Genomic DNA, 11623 nt, shown 5'->3' with positions numbered 1-11623 from the left:
GAAAGGGGGAACTGATTACAAGGATCTACATATAACCTCCTCCCTGGGGATGGACAACAGAAAAGTCAGTGAAGGGAGCAGGTAAGATATGAAAAAATAATAATTTATAAATTATCAAGGGTTCATGAGGGAGAGGGGAGTGGGGAAGGAGGGGAAAAATGAAGAGCTGATACCAAGGGCTCAAGCAGAAAGCAAATGTTTTGAGAATGATGATGGCAACAAATGTACAAATGTGCAAATGACGCAAAGGATGTATGTATGGATTGTGATAAAAGTTGTACAAAACCCCAATAAAATGATTTAAAAAAACGTTTCACAAGGGAGATCAAATGATACGCACACTTGACCCAACTACGTCTGCAGTAATTGACTTTACAATGCTCTCTGTCTGATAACGGGGCTACTTACATTTCTCAATGATGATCGAAGGAAATTCACTGAAAGCTTAATCCATGTGTGGCCGCTGCAAATGGGCTTTGGGCTTCCACTGTCATCCATAGCCTTCTGAAAGCTAGGTGCTCACAATGTAAGCTCTGATACCATTCTCTCCTTTAGATTTGGATTATATTATTTACAATCTTTGGTCACACAAGGCTGGTGTGCTTCTTCCATGTGGACTTAATTGTTGCCTCACTTAGATGGCTGTTTGTTTGAAAACAAGCCTTTAAGATCCCAGGTGCCATTTTTTCCCCTGATAGCTGGCACTATCTCATTTCTTCACCACACTTTGCTATAGCACCCTGATCTTCAGTAACCTCTTCATGAGGTCTATCACCAAGCAGGGGCATATCATAAGAACTGTTTTTAGATTGGGGCTAGAATTAAGGGCAGGCCCACAACCCATTCATGCATTTACGGTTTATATACATCTCTTGTTCACCTTAGAGTCATCATTGTCATGTTATGTAAGAGACCATTATTAATCATCCCCCTGGGGCATCACTTCCATTGACATCAAACTGATCCTGACCCTTCAGTGACCCTATAGGTCAGAGTAAAACTGCCCAGGGAAGTCTGAGCCTGAAAATCTTCACAGGTGTAGAAAGGGTCATCCTACCCCTTCAGACCTGCTAGGTGGGTTCCTACTGGTGATGTTACAGTTAGCAGCTCAATGTGCAACCACTACACAGCAATTGTGTTGTTAGTGTGCGGCCAACTGCATAGAATTTAAAACACTGTTGACAAATAGAAATTATACAAGTATAGGCCAGCTACGAACCACAATATATGAATTGCTGATTTGTGCAGATTAAACTCTGACGTGACTGGGCACTATTTCCAGAAACTATGGGAGTTGGTGATAGGGCAAATCTTCCAAAAATATTCACTAACAACAACAGAGCTAAGCCTACCATGTGAATACATGTCATAATGAAGCAGAGAGGGTACATTAAAATAGCAAGTAGATGGTAGTTCCCAGCTACCATTCATTGGGCGCTCTCAAAGTAAGAGAATCGAATCAAAGTCCAATGTCCACTAGTTCTACACCCGTGGGCTAGTAGTCATCTGCTTCTCCTCGCCCTAGGGGGTTTCAGCTTCAAGTCCTATGGTTACAGGTGAGTTTGGGATAGAGCCCAGTTCATTTAGAAGAGTTTTCACACTGAGTCCTTCTGGTGTGGCCAATGAAGGATGCTGCAGGGCTGGAAAGAACAGTCTGCAGTCCCAGTAGTCTGTAGCACCCACACTGGGACAAGACCCCTTGAAAATGTTGAAAAGCAAGGATGTTAACATATAAGACTAGTGTGTGCCTGACCTAAGCCAGGGTATTTTCAGTCGCCTATTATGCGTGTAGAAGTTGGACATTGAATAATAAAGAACAAAAAAGAATGCATTTGAATTGTGGTCCTGGGGAAGAATATTGAAAGGAAAATGGACCGCCCAAAGAACAACCCAGGCTGTCTCGGAAGACGTACAGCCAGAGTGCTCCTTAGAGGCAAGGACACCGGAACTTCATCTCACACACTCAGGACATGCTATCCGGAGAGATCAGTCTCTGGAGAAGGGCATCATGCTGGGTAAAGGAAGAGGGCCAGCAACAAAGAGGAAGGCCCTCAACAAGATGGACGGACACAGTGGCTGCAACAATGGGCTCCAACATAAGAACAATTGGGAAAACGGTGCAGGACAGGGCAGTATCTCTCTCTGTTGAACAGAGGGTCGTCGCGATGAGTGAGAAACGACTCGATGGCATCACCAACAACAATGAGACTGGACGGTCAGGTCTACTCTGCTCTACAGGGTTCTATGAGTTAGACACTTGACCACAGTGAACGTTCTGTTTTGTTTTTATTCTCGATACAGGATTGTATTGGCAAAAGCTAGCGTACTGACTTAGTCAATATCTAATGTGGAATGTGGAACGCATGCATAGATCCCAAACTAATTTTGGAATGATTGTTTAGTTTTTCTATCACAAATGTCTGTAAGTCATGCATCTCTTTTATCAACAACCAAGCAGCATATCCTCAAATAGCAAGAAGAGATTCAACCAAACCTGGGTCCAGCAGTCATCAAGAGCAACAACTGCGCCTTTCCCTGTCTCTGAGTATAGTTTTATGACATGCTATAAAGAAATACTCAAGAAAATTGATGCTCTATCCATATACTCTTAATATTTCAGACTGTATTTTATTGTTGTTAAAGAAGATTTCGAGTCAACAAACTTTGAAGTGCAAAAAGAAAATGTTATTAGCAGCAATAAATGGCCTGTAAATAGTCTGCCATTGGAATGAAGATAATCAAAGTGGCTTTGGGCTACTACCATTTTCTTAAAAGTCTTGATTCGTTATGAAGTAATTGTCAGAGATAAGTTAGAAGCAGAGGTGTGTGAGTGGGGTGGGGTGGAGGTAGGGTTGGAATAATTTCTCTGGCTTAACAGCTGTAGAATATTTTGGAAATTGCTGGGGTATTCCTTTTTGATCAACTCAAAGTTTGCTTTTCACTGTGTCTCTTTAGAATGTTTGCTTTGAAATACAGATCTTAAGTTTATCTTATTTAAAACTTTATTCCCTTGGCATAACTCTATTATAGCTGAGAAGAGCAGTACCTGGATTTGTTGGCTAGCTCCATTAAATAGATAGGAACACTTTATAGGAAAAGCAAAAGTAGGCTGCACTTAAAATATTTGACTGGCCTGTTTGGATATTAATTATAATGTCACCCCCACAAAGGTACTCATCTTAAATGCTCATAAAAATGGTGTGCTTTTGTGCACACAAGGCAAATGCAGTTATTCAATGTTTATAGGGGAGCAGCTAAATTATACCTTACCTTGTTTGACCACAGTGTGAAATTTTAAAGTATAAACAGGATCAAAAAGAAGAGTGGCTTCAAAAATGGAGAAACAACAACATTCCTTTCTCCCAGAACCTTTTCAGCCTCTCCGTCAGACAGCTGCCCCCACTGCCTCCTCCCAGCAGCCACCAGAAACAACATCCCCTTCCCCACACCAGCCCCCGCCCCCCCACCCCCACTGAAAGTAAAGGGCACCAGCAACGCTGAGAAAGAAAATTGCCAAAATAACAAAACTTATTGGAGTGGATAATTTCTCACAGAAAATGCCAATCAGCTACAGACATAAATCTGCCTCCCTTATCCCTGACCCCACCCCTTGAACAGGGAAAACAGCCTAAACCCCAGGAGGAAGTCTAGCGTTTCAGTCAGAGAATAATACAAACAGTCCTGCCATCTTGGGATACTTTACTGATACGTTCCTTCTCTTTATTGCACGGCTGTGTGTGTGTGTGTGTGTGTGTGTGTCCTTTTTTGCCTTTTCATTTTGTTTACGGCCCGAAGAAGTTATGATTGGTTTTAAAAACAAACAGTACAAAAATGTATGAAATGCAAAGTCAGGATCTCCTTCGCTTCAGCACAATCCCCCCGCACCCCCTAATTCTCTCCGATTTCTAGTCAGTAGAAGTTTTACAGAGCAGAAGGAGGGGGAGCTCAGTGTGGTATGTGTGTGTGCTTCGGTTTGGGAAAGTAAGAGTCTTGATGTTGTCTTACTACATTTTAATTTTAAATTTAAGCAAAAAAACTATGTAACCTACTACACACACACACACACACACACACACACACACACACACTTCTTTCTCCATCTCCATAACCTCTGTTCTGCCCCCAAACCTCTGTTGTTTACAAGTCTAAAAGAATTGTGGGTAAAATCTTTTAGATTAAGATCACTCCAAAGACATTTCCAGTCTAACCAAACAACGAGGAACTTTGGTATCCAGCCAGCCGCAGTCCTGCCATCGCTGATTTAGTGCAATTTGATGATGATGACCTCGCAGAGAGGACGGACATCAGAGTCTTCTCATAGGGAAACAAAATAACACAAAAATCCGTTGCTTTCTACGATGGAGTTTTACCCACGCTCGGAGATGATCCATTAATATACATTTAGGATGACGTTACTGGGAGGAAAAAAATCCCTTGGGCCTTGCATTTTCTTCTTAATTATAACGGTTTGTGGAATGTTTTTCTGGAATGAAACCCTTCCTCAAGGAATTACTTTCCTAGAATAATATTAGGAGGCTCTCTCCTAGGTAAACAATGATGTCAGCGCAAAGGTTTTAGGATCTTTCTCTACAATCCAAATTGGCTAAGAGGGCCAGTCAGAAAGCATTGTGGCAAACTCATAGAAACCTTTATTAAGCAAAAGCATCAAACTGTGGGGGTCTTATTTCTCAAGATCTCCTCTACCTTGGCCTATACACGTCTGGCGGTGGCACTTCCCTCTCGGACACTGGGAGGAGACCGATTCGGAGGGTAGTGCCGGACCAGCGGTATTCAGGTGTGTTCTACCGGGGTCTCTATGGGCTGGCATTGACTCCATGACACCCATCAACAGCCCTTCTCCTGAGAATTCTGTGCCCTTGGACATATACCATGTTCATATGGCAATTTGGCATCCTCAAAGGAATTAAATCCTGTTTCTTTTCAATGGGTGTTGGAGTGTTGGAGTAAACCCCGCCCCGCCCCCCAAAACGCCTGAAGGGGAAAGAACAGAGCTGTAAGACCAGGGGTAAGGTTTCCCCATGAAATTCTTCCAGGATAGCCCTTGCTACTCTTGAAAAATGAACAGGTACCTTTTCCTGATGGAAAAATAAAAATGCCTTGACACAATTATCCTGGCTTTTTCCTTACTAATGCAGTTGTCAATTTTCTTAAAGCCCTTTTCAGACATGCCCCTGTGATGGTCCTCTGTCCTTTAAGAAAATTTGTCGAGATTAGTCCTTTGGGCCTAAAAAGGGTCACCATTCACGTCTGAGCTGACTTCTCTGCCTTGAATTGAATTGGCCCAGCAGATCTCCTCAAGAGTCACTATTTTAAAAACAGTCTTATTGACATATACTTCATGTACCATACAATTCAATGGCTTGACTATATTTAACAGAATTGTATAATCATCACCACAATCAATTTTAAAACATTTTATTCATTCTTGTACCCCTTATTATTAGCTCACCATTACCCCTAACCTTTCTTGCCATAATAGTTACTTAGGAACGACTAATCTAGTTACTATCTCTAGATTTACCTACCCTGGATTTCACATAAAGAATAGCTATCATACAACAAACTCCAACAATGACCATAAAATAAAACCCCGCAAAAATCTCAATCCAAGAGAACGTAGAAGATAACAGAAACTAGAACAAATTAAAAATGGGAAAACAAGTGATACTATGTTTCGTTTTAACTTAACTACAACTGCAGCGATTCACTTTCCAAGGAAACGCTGAGGGTAAGACTACACATTCCTGGTCAAAGGTCTGAGATCACTGGAGGCTTAATGCACGTGGGGACTCTGCAAACGGATTTTGGGCTTTCACCATCAGCTACTGCCTTCTGCAAACCAGGGGCTCAGAATTTAAGCTCTAATGCAATTTCCTCCTCTGATCTTGGGTTTAATTATTTACAAGCATTGGATTATATGGGCGGAAGCCACTATTTTGATCCTAATGAAAAATCCTAGACTTGTCCTCAGCTATGATTCATTCTATGAAGTCATTTTCATTAACTTCAATTTTGTTAAAAGACTGATGGAAAGATCAGCTCTTTGGTGAAGCTGACTTTCCCATATCACTGTTTGTCCATACTGAGCTGAAAGCTTACTGAGGCAAAGATGCTTCCGAAAAATGGAAAATGTTGAACTATGAGAGACCCACCCCACTTCAGTAGCTATCACGTCAATGGTAATTATATGGTCTTCTTCCACCAGTTTATGGACTTCAGCTACAATTTTCTTCATTCATCATGGTCTTCCCATTCTAGAATACCTTGGAGGTCTTCTTAATCTTCTAAAATGCTTGGTGTGCTTAAACAGTGTTATGGCTTCTGTAAATTCATTACAAAGTTTCAATGATTTCGGAAGATATTCATTTGAGTTTACTTAAAAATATGACACTATCCCAGATTTCAAATTCATTTTTTTTTGCATGGCACAAAAAGTATCTTTTATTTTTGAAGGCAACCTAATGAGGCTAGGTCTCAGAGAACTTATCGACAGCTATTCACTGATCAGAGAGGTATGTTTAGGCATATTTTGTTTGGAATAAGCTCGTGCATATATGAACTAGCACCCTGACAGCAGTACTTTAAAATTTATTTTAGTCGTTTTCATTTTTATTACTTGTCTGCTTTTCAGAAGATTTAAAAATTTGCTCACTTAGAGTATATTGATTAACAAAAATTTTACATTGCCATTTTAGTTGCTAGTCAATAGCTCAAAATAGAACCCAAATCTTTCGACTTGGCTTTTGTCAGTAGCTCAAATCTTTTTACCATAGCTCAAAATAAACGCCAAAATCAGGAGTGAAATACTTGCTTAAAGGAATTTCTTTGTTGTGATTTGTTAGGGGCTAGCAGTCAGTTCCATCTCATAGTGATCTCTGCAAAACACAACGATACATCAAAGGTATTGAGCCATCCTCACCATCATCCTTACCTTTGAGCCTATTGTGTAAATCCACTTTGTGGAGAGTCTTTCTCTTTTCCACGGACATTCTACTTTCTCAAACATGATATCCTTCTTGAGGGACTAGTCCCCTACGATAATATGTCCAAAGTCCAGAAAACAAAATCGCTACTTTCAAGTAGCACTCCATTGTACTTCTTCGAGAACAGACTTGTTTGTTCTTCTGGAAGTCCCTGGTGTTCAGTATTCTTGGCCAAGACGTCATTGAAAGGCTCCTGTTCTGCTCGACTCTCCCTTGCAGGCGTATGAGGTTTGAGTGAGGTGCACATTAGTCCTCACGGTGACCTTTTCTATTTCAACATGCTAACAAGATCTTTTGTAGCAGATTTGCCCAATTAACTACATTGTTTGATTTCATGACTTCTGTTTCCATGGGCATTGATTGTGGATCCTTGTAAAATAGAATTCTTGATAATGCCCACATAACCTGTTTATCATGATGTCACTTACTGACTCAGTTATGAAGATTTTTGCTTTTTTTATGTTGAGGTGTAATCCATACTGAAAGCTATATTCTTTAATCTTCATCAAGTTAAGTGCTTCAATTTCTCTTCACTTTCAGCAAGTAAGGTTGTATTATCTGCATATGGCCTAATGAGTCTTCCTCCAATCTTGATGCCGCATTCTTTTTATATACCTCATATATCATTTGGCCAGCATACAGACTGAGTAAGGACCGTGAAAGTTTGCAACCGTGACACACACCTTTCCTGATTTTAAACCAGGTAGTATTCTCTTGTTCTGTTAAAATGACTACATCTTAGTCTAGGTGCAGGTTCTACAAAAGCACAATTAAATGTTCTGGAATTTCTATTTTTCACAATGATCTATGTGATTTTCTCACAGAGTCAAATGCCTTTATACAGTCAATAAAACATAAGTAAACATTTTTCTCCTCTTCTCTGCTTTTTCCCAAGATCTATTTTATATTGACAATTAAAGCCCTTATTCCATATCCTCTTCTGAATCCAACATGAATTTCTGGAGGTCCTTTGTATATTTATAGATGCAATAATTAAAAATTATCTTTATTAAAAATTTCCTTTTATGTTAATATTAGTTTCATTCATTAAGTTGCACATTTCCTTGCTTCTTTTTTTCTTGGAATGGACACAAATATGTATCTCTACCAATCAGTTCACCAGGAAGCTACTTTTTGGTGTTCAATACCTCAAATCTGTTTTTGAGAATCTCCAAATTCATATAGGACAAATTTATTGGCATAGATGAATGAGTGCTTCCAGCACTGAATCTATTTGTTGAAATATCTCCATTGATATTCCTTCATTTGCTGGAGTTCAGTTTCTCACCGATATGATCAGTGCAATTTGAATTTTTTTCCTTCTATACCATTGGCTCTTGATCATATGCTAACTTGTGAAATGGTGGAAAATTGACCAAATTTTAAAAGTACAATTACCCTGTGTTTTCCTTCTATCAGCCAATATTTTGCCCCACCAAATTCTTCTGTATTAAATAGAAGTTCAATAAAAAAAAGAGAAAGATACTCAACAGAATGGACTCATGCAGTAGCTGAGATAATGAGCTCAAATATAATAACAATTGTGAGGATCAGGCAAGACCAGGCAAGGTTTCACTGTGGGTCACTTTAAGTCATTATTTGGCACGTAACGCTATGTCTACAAGCAAGTTTCAGCTTCTTTCAATATTGACCTTGGTCTTTCTTTCTTTCCTATCTTTTTAATGACTGTTTGCTTTGTTCATTTATAATGCTTTTGATATTATCCCACAACTTGTCTGATAATGTTCAGTGCCTCAAATCTGTTCTTGAGAGCGTCTCTAAATTCCTATGGAATAAACTCAAGGTTGTACTTTGGATCCGGTGGACTGTTAATTTTCTTTAGTTTCAACTTGAGTTCGCACAGGGGCTATTGATGATCTGTTCCACAGTTGGCCCCTGGCTTTGTTCTGACTGATGATGTTGATGCTTTTGAAAAGAATAATAAAAGTACTTCTTTGGAAGAAGTAGAGAATTCTCCTTAGAAACAAGGACTTCATCTTATGCATTTTGCACGCTGTATCAGGAGAAACCAGTCCCTGGATATGGACATCATGCTTGCTAAAGTAAAGGTTCAGTGAGAAAGAAAAAGACCCTCAGCAGATTTGACACAGTGACTGAGACAATGAAGTGAAACGTAGCACTAATTATGAGGACAGCGCAAGCCAGGACAATCTTTTGTTCTGACGTCCCTAGGGTTAGGTTGCTGTGAGTCTGCACTGACTGGACAGAACTACCATTCAGGACAACATCATTAAACATATGTATTTTCAAGCCCCATTCTGTTTCTAACGATACACTTGCCTGAGTCCAATTATTCTTTCCTTTGGGGCTCTGTTCCTGAGTTTGTCATCAGACAGTAGAGCATGTTGGTTAATATATGGTTTCTGGAAATAACCTAACTTGACGTAAGGCCTTTCTAGCTATGTGGCCCTGATGAACTATTTTAATATCTTTTTTATTGATTTATTTTTCTTTTTAAAATCATTTCATTGGGGGGGGGGTCATACAACTCTTATCACAATCCATACATCCATCCATTGTGTCAAGCACAATTGTACATCTCCTGCCATCATCATTCTCCAAACATTTGCTTTCCACTCTAATTTCTTGATGTTCAGTTTTTTCAAATATAAAATAGAAATAAAAATTTATAACTGTAGTTTGACCTTGACAGTATGGTTGTAAATTTTGTATAAGAAAGAAAAAACCAAGTTTTTCCACACATATATATTACATAGTATAACTCAATGAAAGAACATTTAAAAATTAACATACGAGAGATACCCTAAAAGATGGAATTTTTTTTCAAAGCTATGTATTTACTTTTTTTTACAAAACAACTTTATCACTAAAAATACTCTTAATTATACTTAATATATTTCTCAAATCTCTGATTCCATTCTTGGAAACCTTTTTCAAACATTTGTTTGGAAGGCAGACAGCACCTCCGTTTTTTTCTTCACCTATTCTATGTTGTCAAATTGCCATCTTTCATGTCCCTCTGCATTCCTGGAAACAAAGAGAAGTTGCATAGAACAAGTCAGGTGAGTCGGGTGAGTGGCAAGAGAGGCGTGCTCTTTTTTGTCTAAAGCTGGGACACTGAGATGGCTGCTAGAGCAGGCGCATTGCCATGGCAAAGCCAGTCCCCCATCTGCCACAAATCAGGCCTTTTTTGTTGCACACTGTTATGCAATCTTTTCAGAAATTCTAAATAGAAAGTTTGATTAATAGTCTGACCTGGGAGAACATACTCCAAATGCACTATCCCCCTGATATCATATCCATTTTGGGGGGGGTACCCACTTGTATATTAAAAAATGTCACATGTCCCAATCATTCCCAAATTTTAAAAAAAGATGAATTTCTTGAACTATGTGGCCTGGGATAAATAATTTCTGCACCTCTTCCTAAGTGTCAAATTCGATGATATTGAGTAAGAATGTGGGTGCTACCATAGCACATTCTATCAATGGTAACTGGTGGTAGTTGACTATCCAAGGAGGTCCATGAAATCCCTGCTCTATGGCTGTTATCTTTATGGTAAGACTCTGAAGGGAAAAGACCAAGAGCAGTATGTACATTATAGAGATTAGGCAATTGCCCCAAGGAAAATATGCACACACTATAGCATTACTATGTGGAGAACATCAAGGATAGAAAGAGCAATTTCACATTGACGTTTGGACATTGATGTATATAGAGATCGTGTTTAGGGCCAAAGAGGTTACTGGCTATTATTGATCTACTAATAAATATAACTATTAATTATTGATGAAATATAATACTCCAATGATTCATGTGTATATATACACAGACACACATGTGGGGTTAAGAGAGGGTCCCCCCACAAATCATCACAGGTCCGGTAGGTGCAATTGTACAGCGAGAATAAGTAAAGATTATAGTGAAGTCATAGAACGCATGAAAGGTAGAGGAGAGAGTCAAGTAATGGAGTCAGACACAATCCATGGTAGCATGCTCACCTCAGCCCTGCTTGGTGGTCCTCGTGGGGGGAGCCCGGCCCCGAGAGCAGGAGAGACCCCAGGCCATGGGGATCGGGGAGAATTTTTTCTGTATTGCTAACCAAGCATTATCTCTTATTAGGGGGACATGATTATGGGTAACCACACATCACAGGAAGGGGCAGTACAATAGGCATACACATTTTAGGAAGGGATGTATGATAGGCATAAGCGTAACAGGAAGGGGATGAGCTAGGGGGTGTGCCCATAGGAATGGGAAGGTCTAGGGGTATGCATGTGACAAGATAGGTGAACCCTAGATTCATGATGGCAGCCTAACCTTGGTCATCCTTGGGCCGGTTTGACCTCACTGGTGTCTCCTACAAGGAAACAGACAACTACTATCCTTATCAGAAGGGAGTGGGCCCTACTTGTTGTGGGATAAACAGTGGTGTCTGCTTGCTCTTGATGGCTGAGAGCTCTTAGGGAGAATGACCCCGATCTATTCTTGATGACCTCCAAGTTTATAGTCATTTGAAAGCAGCTAAGTTTGGCATATATTTGGGGGAGACAACTTGGGAGAAATCCTTCTGTTTCCCATACACACACACATTAGTTCCTTTTATAATTATTTTCTTTAAAATTGAGATATTCGAT

Source organism: Echinops telfairi, unplaced genomic scaffold (genome assembly GCF_000313985.2).
Source record: "Echinops telfairi isolate 266 unplaced genomic scaffold, ASM31398v2 ScPeMD7_3533;HRSCAF=4204_0, whole genome shotgun sequence".
Lineage (NCBI taxonomy): Eukaryota > Metazoa > Chordata > Mammalia > Afrosoricida > Tenrecidae > Echinops > Echinops telfairi.
This window is presented reverse-complemented; position numbering follows the sequence as displayed.